General features: G+C 30.1%; 1 long non-coding RNA gene across 1 annotated transcript; it reads right to left on the bottom strand.

Annotated features, from left to right (window-relative positions):
- Nucleotides 1-18,888: 18,888 nt before the first annotated feature.
- LOC136797328 (uncharacterized) lies at nucleotides 18,889-19,690 on the bottom strand. Its single transcript, XR_010845170.1, has 2 exons — nucleotides 19,530-19,690; nucleotides 18,889-19,040 (listed from the first exon to the last, which is right to left on the bottom strand). It is a non-coding gene; the product is annotated as an uncharacterized lncRNA (long non-coding RNA).
- Between the last annotated feature and the right edge of the window lie 1,744 nt (nucleotides 19,691-21,434).

Below are 21,434 nucleotides of genomic sequence, written 5' to 3'. Positions count from 1 at the left end.
TACTAAGGTGTAAGATGATGTATATATGCAGGTCACGCAACACCGCATTAAATCATTTTTTTTTTTTCATTCCAGATATCCTATGCAGGACTTGTTTGTTCTTCAGTACAAGTGAGTAATAAATGTATTTATTCTGGTATGCATTGAAACAATTATTTTATTATTAACAAAAACTCCAACGTTTCGTCCCTTAAGCCATTCTCAAGGAGACGACCTTAACTATTGATGTCATAATTCATTAAATTGGCTAATTGCCCATGTCTTATATAAACTATATAATTTCAATTAAAAAAACTGTTACACAAAAATTGTTTTTCTTAAACTCATTAACAATATTCAATATATTGCGTCCGTAATAGTTATAATTTTGAAAGTAAAATGCTGGATTTTTCGATTTTATGTATCTTGATAGCTAATCTCAAATTTTTAGGAGCAGAATTTTTTTTCCCATCTCTTACAATGGTTTAATTGTAATATTTTAAAAATAATTTATTTATTAATAAATATTACTATTTGCCATTGTTAGATAATAGGTAATAGTGATAACTGATCGCATTCATAGTAAAGTAAATATATAAAAAATAACATAAAATAGAATAAGAATAAAATAAATGAAAAAAATAATTACATAAAAATAAATAAAATCTCTCTAAATATATATAAACAGAAGGATAAAAATGAAACTATGCACGTGAAAAAAAAAATAATATTTATGATAACGATTATAAAAAAAAATTAATATAATCACTAGAAACATTTATACTTCTATATACAAACTTTAGACCATCGACCTGAGTATCCCTAAGTCCGCTCTTTATAAGGGGTAGAGCAGGGCTCTGTGAGATCCCAGCGCATTCCTCTCACAACGTCATTGGCAATGAGCCAGTGGAGGCTGAGTAAGTGCGCTAAAGCCTAAGACACTCTACATGAGCGGAGCATCTGACTATTGCCAGAACTCCAATTGTCCAATTTTATTTTACAATAAGTCTCTTGGCTACTGTCGTTTCAACCTTCGAGGTGGATTGTAGGGATGGGTGGAACTAGATGAGGATTGAACCAAAGGATTAGAATGATTAAAAAAGATTTATATGAAATTTAGAGAATTTGGTTGGTATTAGAAGGGATACGAAGGTCGTTGTGTAGTGTTCTGTTTGAAACGTAATAGGGTGCATTAACTATAGTTCTTAGGATTTTGCATTGCAAGGATTGGATACGTAATGGTTTAATGAAAATTTATATGTTTCTGAGACCATGAAGACAAATGTAAATGTGTTTTCGACGTATTAAATTTTATTTCTTTGAACGACAATAAGTATTTATAGAATAAAGTCAGCTACTCATGTTTACATATATTTTTATGTTTACATTATAAACAATATTATAAATAATATTTAACTGGACAACAAATAAAAATAATAACAACATTATCAAGTGATATCTTATATTTATAAACTATCACTAATCCGAAATAGATGTATGATATATATACATATAAATTTATCTCTACAGATAAATATTTATCTGTTGTCCTCAAATTACAAACAATGAAATATTCTCCTAATTTTATTGAATAAACTGTCTTATTTATTCGCTATTATTCAGCCCAATTAGGGATGACAAATATTCTACACATTAAAAAAAAACAAAAAAAAAAAACGTTTTCTCTTAATTGGAGCACATAAGAACTGTGATAAAAAAACATTGATTAATAAATTGATAAATAAAATAGATTAATGGTTAAAAAATTTCCAGCAAATAGTTCATTAATATTAAATATTGCATCATTTTTTCTTAAATTATAATAAATGGTTTTTATTTTTAAAAATAGTTTTGAGTTATAATCTGTGGCTGTGTGATTCAACGCCATGGCCACACGTGATGTTGAATGAGTCCATCCGATTCGTCAAGCATGCTTTCCACCTCAACTCTTTTTCAATTATGTTTTCTTATAAACTTGCTTCTCTTTCAAAACATATTTATAGTATACGTAATATATATTATTCTTTCATTATACAAAAATATGTTATTTCCATTGTTCATGAAGCATGTGTGGTTAAAAGTACTTTTTTGTAATTTTTTAAACGATTCTCCGAAATTCCACTTGTCGTAAATCCAAAATTTAACAAACGTTAAGAAAGGATGTGACCTACGTCTGTATTCACACGCTTGTGTGTTCCTGACAAGCTAAAACCTTTGTAATTCGGACATTATGTTGGAGATTACCTTATATTTACACAAAGTTTTAATTTGACATACAATTTATAACATCCACTTTTGGATAGTAAGGGTTTTTAATAAAAATTCATTGTCGAAAATTTGTTCCCGAAATTTAATTTTTGCTTTGTCAAATAAATAATCAACATTTTCAATAAAAAATTTAAAATATTTTCCTGCCGCAGGGAGGAAGTTGCTCTAACCCGCTTGAGAATAGGTCATACTCTCCTCACGCACTCTCACCTGATCAGAAAACAGCCTCCTCCAACGTGCAAATATTGTCAGTCCATTTACACGATTAGACATATTTTTGAAGAATGTACTCACTATTTGCCAACAATAAACAGGATAGGACTGACCCCAAATTCATCAGAAGCTCTCACAGATGAGGAAGCTAATATTACATTAGTGTTTGAATTTTTAAAATGTCATCGCCTTCTTTATAAATTATAACTCCTCTTCGATTTTAATTTTTTTTTTATTTATTTTTATTTTTTATCATTTGTTTTACTTTTGTCAGGCCATAGGCGTCGATGACCAGAGGGTTTTACGCCTTTAAGCAACAATCAACAACAACAATTTTTAAAAAACATTTTTTAATCGATAATAATTTTTAAATTATAACGTTCCAAAAGTGCAATACATTGACTTTTATGGAAACACTTCATATAATTCATAAAATTATCGTAATTAAATCTGTTAATAGATTATTTTTGATAGTAGCGAGATTGGCCTAAACTTTGTTTATTTAAAATAAATTAATAAAAAGGGCTTAGTAGATTTAATTTATTAAAATTCTAAAAATGTCTATATTTCCACTATTTATTGTATATAAATAATTGATCGTATTAATTCAAATTATGAATAAAATGGTCAGGGGTGCGGTCTTAAGAAAACAAAAATGGTTAACAAATAATTATTTTCCGACGTTTCGCCTTACTTTGTAGAGCTTCAGCTGTTTCTGCTCAGGTCAACACAAACTAAAAAGAAACTGAAAAAAACCCAGTTTCGTACTGACCTGAGAAAGCTTTACATGACCATCTTCTTCATTATATTTATTTAAATACTGATTCTCGTCCTCTATAGATATAATAGGGGTATTCATGATGTTGTGTTAAATGTTATATGTTTTACCATGTTAAATGTTATAACTATAGGATTGTGAGCAGCCCTATTTGAAGTCATGTTAAACGTTAAATGCATAAGAGTCCCTAGCGGATTTTCTCAGCAACTTGTTGTATAAGCCTTTATGTTTATAACCTTCCTTCCAGACCCTCATGTTATTGTTTACTTCAGTTTTGATTTAAGTAATTAATTAAAACATGCCTAGAGTGAGTGAAAAGTGGAATTTGTGTGAAAGTTTAGCTTATGAGTGTCTTATTGATCTTCAAACTTGTGAAGAAGAGAATGAAGATGAGCTAATTGACAACTGTATTGAAAGTCACAACAACTAATATGGCGGCGATCTCAACTGGTCTATTGTGTGACGTCATTCTCGATTTAACTGACCAAGTAACAGACTCTCAGCCATGTTAAATGTTATTTCGTTTTACCACGGTAAAAGAAGGCAATTTTTTTTCGATTTAACACGAGTTTTTCCATTTAACACGCTTTAACATAGATCATGAATACCCCTAATGTAACGAAGCCGGTGTTAAACCGTATTCCTCTAAGTTTCCACAGTCCTTTAAGTCTCCATTTCGGATCTAAGCAGCGTCACGAAGTACGAAGTCGCTGCTTCGCTTTCCTTATCATCTAGCGGCGGATATGGCTTGATAAGGACAGGTAAAGTGCTTCCTTTATCGTCCGCAAGAGGAGCCACCGTTGTTAGCTCCAGATAAGATTCGTTTCTTTATGGCAGCCGTAGGGAAATGTATTCCTGAGGATGAGGGCTATCTCGGGATCTGAGATAAGATGGAGGGAGGTCTGTGTTGGAGTGGAGTGGATAACATCGAGTCGGAGGGAATAGGCCGAAGAGAAAGAGGTTGACAGCGGATCTACGGGCTGGTGCCGCCGCATCCTGTGTGCGGGTCAAGGCCCTTGGCGGTGGCGATTGTGGTGTCTTGTAGTGAGGGACTATAGTTAATACTTTAGGCCATTAAACTGGTCGAGGGAGGGTTATCCAACTTACAAAGCCTCAAGGGTCAAAATAAAAAACTTGAACGAAGTTGCAGGCCGTATAACAATTTTATTTAAAGTATCAAATATCCATAAGGTTAGTGTGTAAGGTAAAGAAAGTTATTAATAATACCAAAATTATTAATATTTCTTTATATTGAACAAGTATTTGTTATACATATATAAAGGAAATATAAAGACAAAGTATTTATCAATTTTGACAAACTATGCAATGTCAATATAAATATATATTTAGTGTAAACATTGTGATCGGCTGCGTCCAGCAACGAAGGAAAATCCACCTCTAGTTCTTTTGTAGACGACCTCATAAGATGAATTAAAGGCACAGAAAGTTTATTTTTATGTTGTTTTTTTTATAAACTTTATCAACAAAAACACACTTTCACATAAGTATTTATATAAGTAAAGACATGGGTTTCCGATTATTGATGACATTTTTAGTCCTAAATTTGGGCGTTCAACTTGAAAACTATAAATCACTACACTATTTTAACTAACTTATGGCCCACCATATTCGGTATTAGTTTGTTCATTATATAAATTATAAATAATTATAATAAAAATTATAATATAAATTATAAAATCTCTTTCAAAAGATAGACATTTCAGATTAATTTTTTTTTTAACTAGCTCTCAGCGTATAAAGCGATTTCGCGGGCCGTAAGTTAGACAACCCTGGGCCAAACATTATCTGGATTGTGATTAAGAAAACGCCCTTAATATACAGCTTATCTTTTGTTAAACTGTTGTATTCTAGATAGGACAAAGTTCATAATAATTTTTATACCTCAAGGGTGACCAAGTTTCTCTGCACGCAGACGACCTAAACAACCTACTTTAAGCCCCTATAGCAATTGAAGTATCATTAATTTTCATTATATACATATATATTTATTGTTTTTTAACCAATAAAAATTGGAGAAAAAATGTACCCTTAATTTTTGAAATAGAGGTAACAATGTACACATCCATAAAATACGGTGATGAAACTATATAATATAAATAATATATATGTATAATTATAATGAACCTACCAGTGAAAGATTTTATTTGGAAATCATAATTTACCTATGGAATTGAGCTCTGGGGCTCCACCAAATCATCAAATTCTTCCCCCATCCAATCGTTACAATCCAAAATCCTTGATGCTCCTTATTACGTCACAAATAAACTCATTCATAAAGACCTTAACATCCCATTCGTTGCAGATTTGACCCAAAACAGATATGCCTCTTTTTATTCCAAACTCCTTAACCATCCTAACCCATTAATTCTTAATCTTTCATCCTTAACAATCCCTGATAATCCTCCGAGGCGTCTGAAAATAAGATGGCCACGGGACCTTCTAGTTTTAATTAATGTTTGAAGTACCACCAATGGGTGGTTCCTTCCCAAGATTTTTAAGACTATATGAAACATACTACATATTTACCTATTGTATTATTTTGTACAGTTGTAAATTACAATAAATAAATAATTAAAAAAAAAATAATAATTTACCTAAAGCATAAAGCGATAGACCTGTTTTATTGTAAATTTTAAAGATTTTGTATTCTTTATTATAATGTAGGAATTTTTAAACCTTTATTTCACTTTAGTATTAGAAGAAAAAAAAACCAGAAATTCGTGAAAATACAAAGATCAAGCAGATAAAAGTTGGAGCTCTGAGAGAACGGCAAGTGGAGTGGGGGTCATGTTTCCGCTCCCCCTGGTTTTGGTAGCTACCACAAATCTTATGTCATTAATTGTTATATTCCATTTTTTGCTTTACGCTCATCCTATTCTATCACATAAATCATTAAAATTGTAAATTGATTTATTAGCATTAGTTTGATGATGGATCTGTAACATAGAAACACATAGAACTGCTGCTACACACCTGTATTGCTTATATATAGGCAGGGGAAGGTGGAAATAAATAAATAAAAAAATCCTATGCTATCGAAAATTAATCTGTTTGCGCATACATGATATTAACAAAGACATTTTTTCAAATGCCAAAATAATAATAATAAAGGCGTGAATTTAGTAGTGTCCTAGACTTCAAATCCGTTTACAGATCGGAAATTTATAATTTCATCATAGTGCTGCCATCTCTTGAAAACAATCATTACAATTCGGTACATTTAACCTTCTGTGGTACTTAGTAGAATTTTATTTATTTTTTATAATTAAGGGTTGTAATAATTAATTATTTTACGAGAGTACGTACTTGTTGAGTAGAGCGCCTTAGCCCACAGGAGAGATACCTGGAGGCACGTCCAGTATCCTCCAGATCGGCGAGTCCTTTGTGCTCCAGGGTATTGTCCGCCCTCAATCGGACGTCGTCTGCTCTTCCGACAATGGGACCAGTAATTGAAAACCGAATCCTTCCTGACAAATCGGTCTTTTTAGGGTTATCTGCAATAGGGCGAATAACTATCCGAGGAATCTTCATTAAGTGGAAATATTATTTAGTAGAACCTCTAGTACAAGAGCCTAAGAGAAAAAAAGGCAGTTATCTCCCCTAATTTTTAATTACTTTAATGAATACTAGGTATAATTACTAGTCAAAATTAATGAGTCTGCCAAGTATAGGTAGAGGGAATAAAAAATGGCGGCTGATTCAAAACCTTAAAAAAACACTAATTTTTCATTCGGAGCTCTATATCTTAAAAAACTACCAACAACACTAGAAAATCTAAGAGAACATTATTTAAAGAAGAGTAAATTTGCTGAAATATTAGCTCTAAAAGAGCTATTTACGCCCAATAGTTTTCGAGATATAGCTTTTTAAAAAGCAAAATTTCTTAAAAATCTACTGAAAGATTAGTAGTTAGTTAATTTATTTTGAGAATTCTATATCTCAGGAACTATGTGACGTATAGATGCCTATTAGCACTCAAATTAAAGCTAGTTTAATGGACTATAAAGAAGTTAAGACCTTTACCTTCGTAGGAATGGTAGTTTTCATGAAATTTGCTAAAATAAACTCACAAAATGTTAATTTCTAGTTGTTCTTATAAAATGTTGGATTTTTGAAAAAATATATCTCTAGATTCATAAACGCACATATGTCTGCCAACACTAAAAATAAAGGAAATTTAACTTTATGTAGGTGACTATTCAATAGGTCATTAAACTAGCTTTAATTTGAGTGCTAATAGACATCTGTACGTCAAATGGTTTTTGAGATATAAATTTTTCAAAATAAATTCACTAACTACTGATCTTTCAGTACGTCCCATACAACATTTTTATAAAATGTTGCTTCTTAAAAAGCTATATCTCGAAAAATATTTAACGTAAATAACTCTATTAGGGCTCATATTATAGCAAATTTACTCTTCTTTAAATGACGTTCTTAGGTTTTCTTGTGTTGTTCCTACTTTTTAAGATATAGAGCTCCGAATGAAAAATTAGTTTTTTTTATCGCTTTGAAACAGCCGCCATTTTTTATTCCCCCTACCAGTACTTGACAGACTCTCTACCTAATTTTGGCTAGTAATTACACATAGTTTTCATTAAAGTAATCATTAATTGGGGTGAGATAACTGCCTTTTTTCTCCTCTTGGGCTCTTGTACTACTCGATATAGGGAATTTTTTGAAATTTTTACGACTATTCATAATATTCAGTGAAATATATACGTATGTATTTATTGAATGGAGCGTATGCTATGTACTATACCTGTTGTGTGTTTGAGATGCAAAGATAATTATCTAAATGTAGTTATATTAATTTAAATTATTTGAGTCCTTAAAGCTATTATTATTGAATTACCTGTCCAAAGACCAGGTGTGTTTTCCAGTTTAATTATTACACATTATAATACTAACTGACCCGGCAATGCTTCGCTATTGCTATATTTGAGGATGTTAATGGATTTAATGAACACAATTGACAGTTTGTAATAAATAATTGTATTTAGTTAAAATAAATCATTTATGTATAATTTATTTTTATGATTTAGTAACTAAAGTAAATTAAATCAGTATGTTGCGATAATGGAAGAATCATAGACCGTGTGTCAGATCGATTGTCCTATGAAAGTGTGGTAAAAGATTTTTTTTGTGTGAAACAAAGTTGGTTTAGTTTTTAGCATCTAAAGAAACCCTTAAATACGAATTTTCGATTTTATTGAATTTAGAATTTATTATTATATTATTTAGATTTTATTAGAATTTTCCGAGATTATTGAAAACAGTTTAGACTAGAACGATCGAGGAAAAACTTGGGGAACAAGAGAAGCTAGCAGTTCTCCTTCGAAATAGAAAAGAGAATTAAATGGGAGATAATTGTCGAAGGAGACACCGAAACATGAGAACTGGACGAGTGGACGCTAAAACGTTGTAACTTGACCCTACCTCTGACCGGGCGGGCATTCTCACGGCGAGTTGCCTCATGCTGTCCTCTTCGTAATCTCCCTCTATCCCTTCCTTACTGATATTTATAATTTATAAATACTACAATATATATAGGAGAAACATAAGAAATATTAGAGAAGCCATCACGAGAAATACCCAATTAAACAAAATATATAATTGACAAATCCAATATGCACTTTTAAGTATTTTACAACAATCTTGATTTACATAAGTTTTTACAATGAGACTGGTATTCATTTCAACTTTTCAAAATATAATACTTTTATTGGAAGATCGCTAATTGATTGTGTGTAATATTAGAAAAGGAAGATGGTTTGGTTGCAGCAAGGAAGCAATTTTTAAAAAAATCCATGCTTTGGGTTTTTTTGGTTTTTTGAAGGTGTTATCCATCACGAATTTGTTCCTGAAGGATGCTCCATGAATTCTGAATTCTTTTTCGAACAACTGGAAAGATTGTACGCGTAGTTGTCACAGCGTTTTATTCCAACAAGATAATGCTCGCACTCACACTTCCCGTCGAGCCAAAGAAATCTTCATCCACCATATAGCCCAAACCTCGGATTACTACTTGTTTCGATCCATGGTCCATTCTTTCAATGGAAAAAAATTGATAATTTTGCGAGAGTTGAAATTGTTGTTCCATAAGTTCTTTGACAGTCATCCCAAAGAATAGTACCAGCGTGCGATCGAGGAATAGGCTAGTAGATGGTTAATAACCGTAGATAGCAATGGACTATACATTGATTATTATTTGTACTTTATATCAAAGAAATTGTTCACATATTTGGTTGAAAAAAAATATCATAAAAACTACTCCTAGAAAAATAAACATAATTAACTATTTTGTAGTAAATTTAACTAGGTTTAATTTGAGCACTGGCAGACATCTGTACGTCCAATGGTTTCTGAAATGAAGTTTTTTATAAATCAAACTTATTGTCCGAACAACTATAAATCAATTTATTTTAGCAAATATCATGAAAACTACTATTCCTACGAAGGTAAAGGTCATAAACCTCTTTATAGTACACTAAACTAGCTTTAATTTGAGTGCTAATAGACATCTGTACGTCACATAGTTCCTGAGATATAGATTTCTCAAAATAAATTAACTAACTACTAATGTTCCAATAGATTTTTAAGAAATTTTGCTTTTTAAAAAGCTATATCTCGAGAACTATTGGACGTAAATAGCTCATTTATAGCTAATATTTCAGCAAATTTACTCTTCTTTAAATAATGTTCTCTTAGATTTTCTAGTGTTTTTGGTAGTTTTTAAGATATACAGCTCCGAATGAAAAAAAACGTTTTTTTAAGGTATTGAAACAGCCTTTTTTTTCTTCCCGGCTCTTGTACTATAAGTAGTTCTGTTACTGATCAGCTGATAGGTTCGAATGTTTCTTCTATTTTTACTTCTGCCTGATATTTACTAATTTTTCCCATTTTCCATTGCGTTAATGAGTTTTTCATCCCTAATAGCCTATAATAAAATCAACAAGAAAATTACTATCCAATCTATCGAAAAGGCGTTGAGATAATATTCACTCAAGACACATAAAAATACGGTGTTGAAATACTTTTCCGATATTATTATGGGACCTTAAGTTCTGGAGTTTATTCAGTAAACGGTTTAGTGTGTGCCAGGTGGAATAATATGAAAATGGGAGTGGTGTAAGTGAATTGGGAAGTGGGGCAGGTGCGAAAGGAAGACAGTTTGGTGAAATATGGCTGCCGGGGGGCCATCATGATTAACTTAATGGATAACTAGTGTGAGTGTGTGTGGCTTTAATATCGATTCTAATAAGTAGAGTCGATTATAACACTCTTCTCCCTTCCCCTCTTTCCCTCTCCCACCGCGTTCCCCGCCATTCGCAATTACACCCTCACTTTATTTCTCTTATCCTTGATTCCTCTTTTCTAAGCCAGGTTACATCATGATGCATTTGAGGTCTAAAGTTCTATGTTGTGAATCTGTAATAGTAATAATAATAATTAACAATAAAGAACAGTAAACATTTATAGGATTGAAATGAAAATTAGAAACATCGAATGAAAAAAAAAATTATAATAATAAATAGGCAACAACTTTACTTCAATCAATTTTTTAGTGCTCCTTGTTACTTTTTCCTGGAAAATGTGAAATTACATGAATTCTTTAGGTTTTTGGCGAGGAATTCAATAGTTCAGTTTAAAATTTTATAGTTGTTTTCTATATAAAAAATAATAATAAAAAAAGTCAGAACAGGTTGACTTGTTCACCTGCCTTGAACGAACCTATAAACTAGAAGAAAATAAAAAGAAGCAGTTATTTGTTTTTAATTTTATTTTCATTATGTTGTAGAGGACAAAAACTTATTTGGGAATTTAATAATAAACCCACGGGAATCCAAAACAAAGCCCTCCACAAGTTTTACAGAAAAACTGACTGACATAATTATTATGCAATTCATTCCTTGATTAATGCTCATTTTAACACTCCTGACACTTTCCAAGTGTTCAGCTATTTTCAAAATTTTTAAAATAATACAAAGACCCCGAAAACCGACAATTGGATATTAGGAATGTTTTCTACAAAGGTCAAATTTTTTTGCATGAGCACTTTCAGGATCAAAATTCCAAATTTTTGGAGTGGTCAAATGGTCAAACGATAACGGAATGACCTATTTACAGATTCTAATTGAATATAATGTCGACAATATTTTATGCCAGATTTAGTTGTGAAAAAAAAAATAAAATCATCTATCTGTCTATTTACAAATTTAAGAGATGAAAAATTCAATTGATGTCCTTTGAGGATAGGAGTTTCTGAAAGTAATTAAATACAAGGACAACTAAATTTGAAAATTGTTTGCCGGACGGCAATAATAGTACCTGTAAGATTTTCAAAATTTGATAGAATCGATTTTTCACATTTTTCCGATTCTCTCAAAAATGGCTTTAACGATTTTGATTAACGTCTGTATATCAGTATAAAATTAAGTTATATTTAGCATTTACTGGTTGTTATCCTTATTGAAGTAAATGATAAAAACAGGGTTTTGATGACAATTTAAAAAAAAATATATTCTTCTAGACTAATTTCAATGGAAAAATAGAAACAGGAATTCGAATCGGAAAAAGACGAGACCACAGTCCCGATTAATTCTATATACAGGCGGCTTTATTTTGTGTTAAATTCTTGGTAAAGTTTTTATTTTTTTTTTTCTCAAATTTATGAAAACCCATTCATTTCTATGGCTAATGACATTAACAACTATTTTTAGCTATTAAGTAATCATTTCTTAATCGTCTCAATGAAATGAAAAATAATATAATTGAAAGACTGTAGATATTTATATAAAACTCAATTTATCTGATATTTTAAATGTGAAAGATTGTGTATTTTCAGATATATTGTTGGGAATGGTTTTTGTTTTTACTGAAACAAAAGAGATACTTTGCATATTTTTTCTCTCTCTTTTTTTTAGTTTGTTCTTCATTTATTCTTTCTTAGTTAAGTGGCAGAAAAACTGAACTTTATTCTCCCCCCTCCCGTTTCTTTTTGATCCTTTCAAAAGTCTGTGGGGGTCGACGAGGGAGTTAAACCACGGGTTTTCGCATCTGGGAGGGAGGGGGGGGAGAGTTAGAAGCTCGGCAACTTTTTCAATCTCGATTCAGGGGGACCAGAAATATCCACCCCCCTGCCCCACCCCTCTAGGACGGTAGGGGGTGGATATTCTTGTTTTTAACTTCAGAGCGAGCCGAGGCCACACCACTTTTCATCAAGCAGAGATTCCATTTTGCGGGCACTCCGCACTTCCATTACGCGTGTCTCGTTCCGTGTTTTTTAACAGTAATTTATAATCGGAGTTTCATATTAAAATTTAGGATATTAAAGTTTTAATAAAGTGAAAAAAAATATTATTATTATTTAATAACTACGGTTACAAAAAAAATATCGGACTGCCGAACTGGCCCCTGCAGACAAACTAATGTTAGAACATTAGAACCTTTTATCTATGCATTTTTCGAAATTTTCCATTACCTTCAAAAACTTTCAATGTTAAATTTCATTATTCCCAAAATCATTTTTTTTTTATTTCTATGCCGCAAGGTTTGATATTAGGAGGAGGGGGGTAGTGGTAATTGATTAAATCAAACTATTTTACTCCATTTGATGTATTTTGAGGGGTCTGAGGAAAGGCAATATGATGGGGAAAACTTTCAGTAGTAAGATGTAGTCCTCAGTCGAGTCTAAAACTGTTTATATGTGTTTGACATGGTGTTTCTGGATAATGTCTGGAATAAAGGGTTAGTGCAGAATTGAAGGCTACCAAAGAACTTAATCTGCCTCCAATATCTTTGACTTTTCATATGTTTTAAAAAAAGTGTATATATATGCTAAATTGTTAGAAGGTAATACAATCTTGTTGACGGTATCTTTTACTTAATTTTTTTTAAAATATTTTGATCACCTTCAGTAATAGGTTTTAGGTTTCAGGTTTTATTAAAAAAAATTATGGATAACTATTGAAAAATATTATCAAATTATATTAAAGGTTTTCTGCATCCATGTTTTCTTAAATATTGATATAATATATGGTTATAGGTAGATGAGATGTTCAAAAAATAGAACACAATAATAGGAGACGTAAGAGGAAAATCCTTGCAGAGCGCCTCATGGTAAGAGCTTCACTCATTAGAAAGTTAAACTTTGTTATGGCCGTTAGTCGTTCTAATTACCCGTCACTTAAAAGCGCTAACTATCCTTGTAACATCCCTGCTCTTTGATTGTTTCAGTGATAATTTATCAGATTTCATTACCACTTTATTATTATTTTAATATTTTGTTTGTATCGCTCATCCTAAACAAGTAAAGGAACAAAGTTACAGTAATTTTTGTAACAGAAAACATAATTCATAGATAAAAGTATTTTTCTTGTGCTTTGAAATTTGGTAAAAGATATTATTTTCTACAAACAATACCTATGATATTGAAAAAAAGAATATATATGTATATTTTTTTTGTTAAATATAGAATATTATAAAGATTTATTAAAATAAAATGACAACCCCAAAGTGGAAATGGCAAGATTAATTTTTCTCTTGCCACAAATCGCTCAGTTCACGACATTTCTAAATTTTAATAGTTATCAAAATATTATTATTTTTTTTAATTTAAATTAAAAAAAATATTAAAATTTTCAACTTAACGCTATAAACGTTGAGACTGGTTTCATTATCTGTTAATATTAAAACTTTAGCATGGATTGATATTTTAAATAAATTTAATACATTTTTAAAACTTAAAATCATTTAAATATTAATATTAAAACTATTATTTATCAGTTTATTCCTGATTATTATATCAATACCATTTTCTATTATTATAAAAAATATTATTTAGTCTCAAACTACACAATAAAATTTTATTTCGCCGTGCAATAAAACTATTATTTATCAGTTTATTCCTGATTATTATATCAATACCATTTTCTATTATTATAAAAAATATTATTTAGTCTCAAACTACACAATAAAATTTTATTTCGCCGTGCAAAAGAGCAAGTCGCCATTATTGTTTTGGCATGACGTCATTTCGACATAGACATACGCTAGTCTTATCTACTCCAGTGCTAGAGTTAATTTAGTTAATTTTGTTTTTTTAGTTTTGTTGGTTATTTAAATAATCTATTATGAGTTATATTTCTTATCGTTCTTGTGCAGTACCTCATTGCAAAAATACTGCTATTCCATCAAATTTGATTATCCAAAAGCAAAATATATCAAAACTAAAAACATTTGGTTAAAGCTGGTTATTATTATCGAAACTAAATAATCGATTATATTTTTGTGAAGATCACTTCGATGTGAATATAATGCAAGATATAAATTGCAAGTTCATGAGAGGTTATATTTATTTCAAAAACGTAGTTATTTTAATATGGATGCAGAATTTTATCGAATATACTTAAATGTTTTGAATATTGTGAAATGTTTTAACATTTTTAAACTCTACAGAACAGAAATCCCAGTTTGTTGCAAACAAATTCGCTAATATTAGAGCATCGTTTCAAGTCAGATTAAAAATCAAAAGTACTTTCTATAAATCAGTGTTGCTTGTTTATGTCTAAATGACGTCACAGTTGAAACCAACATGGCTGCTAGCGTTTTCCTTCAGTTGGTACACAGAACACAGATTGAAACACATATGATTGGATTTCTGAATTGACTAAAAATAATATCAATATTATTTAAATATTTTTTATATGTTCTCTGCGTATATTTAATTACCAGTTACTTTATGTATTATGATTTGTTAGAATTTACTGATTTTATAATATACCTATAAACTGAATTCATGTGATAGCTTTTCCGTAATAGGTGTAAGTTGTGGGGCTGAATAATGAATCATAATTAAGGCTAAGACGTAAATGGGAGAATAAATCCATGTATGGAAGTAATTGAGAAATATTAATAGATGGCTGAGACCCTGTCCATTATTTTCCTAACACAATAGCTACATTATTGGTTTTCTCCATTATTGCTCCCAGTTTGTTATAGAAAGCTATTAATATTGAGTGTGAATCATTTTATGTCAGTATTATACAGAATGTCCTTGGCATTACATTATTCAAATTTTATCTTATTTATTGTAGGAGCCCAAGAGGAGAACAAATTCAGATATTCCACCCCAATATTTGATTACTTTAATGAAAACTACTTGTAATTACAAGTCAAAATTGATGAGTCTTCCAATTATAGGTAAGGGGAATAAAAAATTGCAGCTGTTTCAAAATGTTAAAAAAAATAATTTTTCATTGAGCTCTACATCTTTAAAACTAACCACAACATAGAAAATCTAATAAAACATAATTTAAATTGGAGTTAATTAAATACCTCTAGAAAGATAAACGTTATAAACTATATTATAGTACTTTTTATTTCGTTTCCTTAATTATGTTATTTTACCCACTTTTACAATTACCTATGTATACATTTTATTTCCCACTTCTCTCATCACTTCATTTTATTAATTCTATTTTGTAAAATTATTCATTTTATGTGTAAAATTATTCTGTTTATACTTTCTTTTTTATTTTTCTATACTTACTGTGGTTGTTATCTTGTTATGTTTTTAGCCCTGAAGAAGGCTAGAAACTCTAGCCGAAACGTTGGCACATTAAAATAAGTTAATCGTACTTATTTGTGTTTTTCATTGACCGCACCCCCAACCATCTTCTCCTCATTCATATATTATAGTACATTTAAATATTTTTTATTGGATTTCTGGCAGACATAAGTACGTCCAATTATTCCTGAGACATAGCTTTTCATAAATAAGAAATTTTGTCCGAACGACTAGAAATCAACATTCTTTGATTTTACTATTTTTAGGAAAATACAAAAACTACTACTCCTATGATATACTTTATACTATATTTAAAATGAGTGCTAATAGACATCTCTATGTCTCATGGTTCCTAAGATGTATGTTTCCAGCAATAAATTCACTAACTATGATTATTCAGAATATTTTTTACGAAATATTGCTTTTAAAAAAAAAAAACTGTATCTATTGTATCTGTATATATCGGGGACTATTGGACACAGCTATGTGCTCATATTTTTAAAAAAATGTATTATAATTTAAATGATTTTCTATTAGGTTATCTTGTGTTTTAGCTAGTTTTAAAGATAGCGGATCACCAGTTTTTATTATCCCTAACTATACTTGCCAAACTCATCAATTTTGACTAGAAATTATACGTATTAAAGTGATCACATATTTGGGTGAAATAACTGATTTTTTTCTCCTCTTAGATTCTTGAACTATTAGTTGTACATTGATTCCCAGAGTTGCTGAAAATCGTTAAAAGCTTTTTTTTTTTTTTTTTAAATCCTGAAGAAGTTAAAAATCTATTATATAATATGCCTCTTTGGGTTGATTGATTTCAAGAGAAAAGTTTCAGTGACATCCTAGGTATACACTTGCCCAAAATATTTAATATCAGTTTCGTCTGGCTTTCCCTTACAACATCTTCTATATATAGGTAAGTGAGTGTAAAAAAATTCCAGATTTTCACTATTTCGCAGAATCGATTTGGAGTCGCGTACTCCTTTGTTTGATAATCTTCAAAGAGGGACACATTCCCCGGTCCAATTTGACGGTGGAGGCAGAAGCGGAATATTAAACTTCAAAGGCTTCGAACCGGGAATATAAATACCGAGCTCTATCTGTAGAGAGAAGATAAGCTGCTAGCGAACACACTTCACCCTCAAGTGCCAGTGTATCTGTATTGCTCCAGCTCCAGCTGTATAAGAAGGGGGTTGGAGGGTATTAGGTCTGGATATTTGGCCACGGGGGCCCATCAACCCTCACATATTCAATATTATTATCTCCTCTTCCAATACCGTAGTGTCTACCTTCTTCCTCTATCTGTGAGGGGAAATGTCGTGTGAGCTTGTTGTCCAAGTGGGAATTGAACCATTGATCCCAGTTATGAACATGAGGACTACGTTCAACTCCCGATTATTCCCAGTGACAAAAAAAAAATAGTGTATCAGCTTAAGAATAAATTTTACAGGCCTTGTTTTTTGTTTAAAATTTATATATAAGTAGATGGTCAGGGTTGCGGTCAAAAAAAGAACAAATAGTTTAAAACTATTTTAATGTCCGACGTTTCGTCCCACTTTGCAGGGCTTCATCAGGGATAAAAAAATACAAAAAAAAGAAAACTGAGAATATTACAACAATAAGATACAACAGGAAATTTAAGCCAGGATAAATATTATGTAAAATGAAAGTGATAAGAAATTACATATAAATAAAAGGAAGGAAGACATAAAATAGTATCAGTATAAAATAAACTTGAATAAAAAATAAGTAACAATGGCAAGAGTAAATATTTTTTTTAAAATACGTAAAATATACAGTTAAAAAAGTACATAAAATAAAAACAATACGGGAAAAAAAGAAGAAGAAAGTAGAGATTAAATAAACGTCTTGAAAGAATAAATATAAATAAAAATAATAATAATGATATTAAATGATAATAAATGAGCAAAGAACAAATCAAGACCACCTACCTGTTCAAAGCGAAAGATTGAACAGAAGGCGACAATGAAACGGAAGAGTGGAGGAGTGGGGAGGAGGTGGCAAGCCGTTTAACGGCTATATTTTCAAATACGTCGCGTATACAGAAAGTAGTGATAAAGATATGACGAAAAATAAAAAATAATAAGAGAAATATACAATATGATAATACTAATTACTATAATAATTTTCTAATTTAGGAATAACTAAGTAAAATTGGAAATTTTTTACTCTTGCCATTCTTACTTATTTTTTATTCTTATAATTGTTTATTCAAGTTTATTTTATACTGATACTATTTTATGTCTTCCTTCCTTTTATTTATATGTAATTTCTTATCAGTTTCTTTTTACATAATATTTATCCTATCTTAAATTACCTTATTGTTGTAATATTCTCAGTTTTTTTATTTTTTAATCTTTTTAGCTCTGATGAAGCCCTGCAAAGTGGGGCGAAACGTCGGACATTAAAATAGTTTTAAACTATTTGTTCTTTTTTTGACCGCAACCCTGACCATCTACTTATATTTAAATCTTTACGGTCAACTATATATACATATGTATTTTTAAATTTATGTATTGAAATTTACAACTATTAAATTATAAATATAACTGGTAAATGTGATCTGAATTATATTACTATAGCAAAAAAAAAAAAAAAGGAATCGAATGACGTGAGAACCGCTTCTTAGACTTCTAAGAATAGTAACGATCAGTATTCAAAGGTCGGGCTGTGTAGTCTCAAGCAAAAGGAGTTTCCTATTTCCCTGCATAGATTTTCTCGAGTTTTTGAAATAAGTATGCCCGATGACATGATTCTAAAATCTTCAGGAAGAATGATTTTTTTTTTTTTTGGAATTTACCAAGTTCCGATTCCTGAATTCTTGCGTTCTTAATAACTAAATAATTTGTCGCTCTAAGCTTAACTTTTCCAAAATACCAACATGTCCATAAGTACATCCTGCAATACTGTTCTCATCTAACAGGTTTTGAATGGCAAAAAAAAATGATTGTCTAAAAATTTAGATACCATCATACAATGAACGAAGAAGCAAATCGATGCAAATCCGCCAACCTATGCTAACATTACAAAGTATAGTGTTTTCATAATTATGAGAGATAGTTGACCGTGGATGATAAATGAGGAGAAGATGGTTGGGGGTGCGGTCAATGAAACACAAATAAGTATGACTAACTTATTTTAATGTGCCGACGTTTCGGCTAGAGTTTCTAGCCTTCTTCAGGGCTAAAAACAAAACAAGATAACAACCACAGTAAGTATAAAAAAAGAAAAAAGAAAGTATAAACAAAATAATTTTACACATACAATGAATAGTTTTACAAGATAGAATTAATAAAATAAAGTGATGAGAGAAGCGGGAAATAAAATATAGACATAGGTAATTGAAAAGGTGGGTACAATAACTTAATTAAGCAAATGAAATAAAATTAAAGTTATATAATGTAAAGAAGTATGAACATATTAGTTATTATTAATTTAAAATTTAAATATGGAAAGAAAATGAAAATTGAGAGGAAGAAAATATATGTAACAATAATAGATGATAAAAAGGCAAATTATAAGTAAGGTGTACAAAACTTATAACGCGGGCAGGAAAAAGGATAAAAGAGGAGTAAATAAGGGGAAAGAATAAAATAAGATAAAAGTAAAATAAAGGGAAAGAGTAAAATAAAGAAAGGGGAAAGAAACCAAAAAAGAAGTATGAAAACCAACCTGCTTGCTGAAAAGTTAAGCGCCTAATGGTAGCAGCGCAAAGTGGTCAAACTTAGAACTAAAAAAAGCCGTTACAGCAATGACTAAGTGTTATTTATAAAGAAAACGTTACGGGAGGGTGAAAATAAAAAATAGACAAATTTTTTAGAAGAAGAAAGCGTGTGAGAGGGTGATGACAAAAGGTGATAAGAAGAATTAAAAAAAATTAAAAATATATATGAACTAACGAATTATCGAATAACGAAGTACCGGAAGATGAAGAGGAAACGTAATGTAGGAGGGGAACAACAAATATGTAAGAAAAGGTTTTAAAGATGAAATAATGCGTGTAAAAGTGGGCGGAAAAAAAATTAAATAAATAAAAAAGTAATGTGATAAAAAAAAAATAAAAAAAAATATATAGTGTTTTCAATGTAATAATGTACTTATGCAATATGCGTAATATTGAAAAACTAATTTTTTCGTATTACTAGTATATAATTATACTGTTGTAATACTTATACGCTATATACTTATATACTATTGTGTCATTCCTCGCCAATTCAACACAGTACACCTTACTCTCCTAGATCTCAGATCTTCATCAAATTCTGTACCGTTATTGTATATGTGAAGATTTGCAAAAATGTGAAATTTTATTGATATGTCCATTCGTTTTCAAATTATTACGTTGTCATAAATTAACTAAAAAACAAGTTTTGGAATTACTGCAAATGTCCCCCATCTAGCCAGAGACATGAGACAGGTTTTACTTCACAATACATCCCAAATAACAAAATTTTATTTTCTATTTTTTTCTTTTTGCAAACAGTGATTAACTACAATTAATCACAATGTATTTGAAATACTAATTTTTTTAAAGATTATTATTTTATTTTTTATATATTTCTCAACCTTCTCACACAACGTTATATTACATATTATTTATTCAATCTTTCCCTTTTTTTTTTTTCTCAACCCTACCTACGCTATCCTCTATTCCAATCTCTTATACCTCCCTTTTCTTGTATGCAACACAAGTTCAATCCGTTACACAAATGCAATGCAAATGAAACGAAATTATAAATAAATAAAATAGACAAACAGTAGAACAATTAAGAAACATGTAAATAAGTTAAAACTAAAAAAAAAGATAAGTTACCATTTCTAAAAAAATAATTTAAAACTTTTATTGTAATATTCACAGAAGGCACAGGTTTCGAATTTTTCAAATTTATTCCTTGAAAGTGTTGATGTAAACCACAGGGCAAAATATTAATGTGGGAAGGAAATGCCTTCATTTGAAAATAAATAAAATATATATCTCATAAATTCACTTATATTAATTATTGCAACAATATAAAAGTGGATGCTCCTTGGTTTGTAAGAAACAGCCAATTGCATCGGGAACTACAAATAGAGACAATAGAAGATTACATAAAAAAAAAAAAAAGTGGTTCATGAAGTTCTACTCCCAGTTACCGACAGTTAAAGGAGCAGTGACCTACAACTTGGGAAACCCAACTACAACCCGAAGACTGAAGCCCAGACTGCTACAGGACATCCGTTATAAGTTCTATATTTATCAGTTCTGGTACTGTCACTCTCAAATTTGATTTCTTACTTTTTCTGTTTATCTTTTTCTTAAATTTACTTTTTTTTTTCCATTAGAAGCCAATTATTTATTTTGTTAAATCCATAAATGTCATTGTTTTTGTTATTAACCTTACTTTTATCTTTTATTAAAAAGTATTATTTTAATCTATTTATTTTATCTTTTTTTTTATTTATAACATTGTATATAGTTAGGGGTGTCTTTTGTATAAGACTTTAATTAAGAGTACGTAATCAATGGTTAAAAAAAAATGTATACATATATACATTAACCATGTAAAGCCGATGTGGTATTAAATAAATAAATAATTA

Source organism: Halyomorpha halys, unplaced genomic scaffold (assembly GCF_000696795.3).
Source record: "Halyomorpha halys isolate HHAL.00 unplaced genomic scaffold, Hhal_1.1 Scaffold314.1, whole genome shotgun sequence".
Classification (NCBI taxonomy): domain Eukaryota; kingdom Metazoa; phylum Arthropoda; class Insecta; order Hemiptera; family Pentatomidae; genus Halyomorpha; species Halyomorpha halys.
This window is presented reverse-complemented; position numbering and strand designations above follow the sequence as displayed.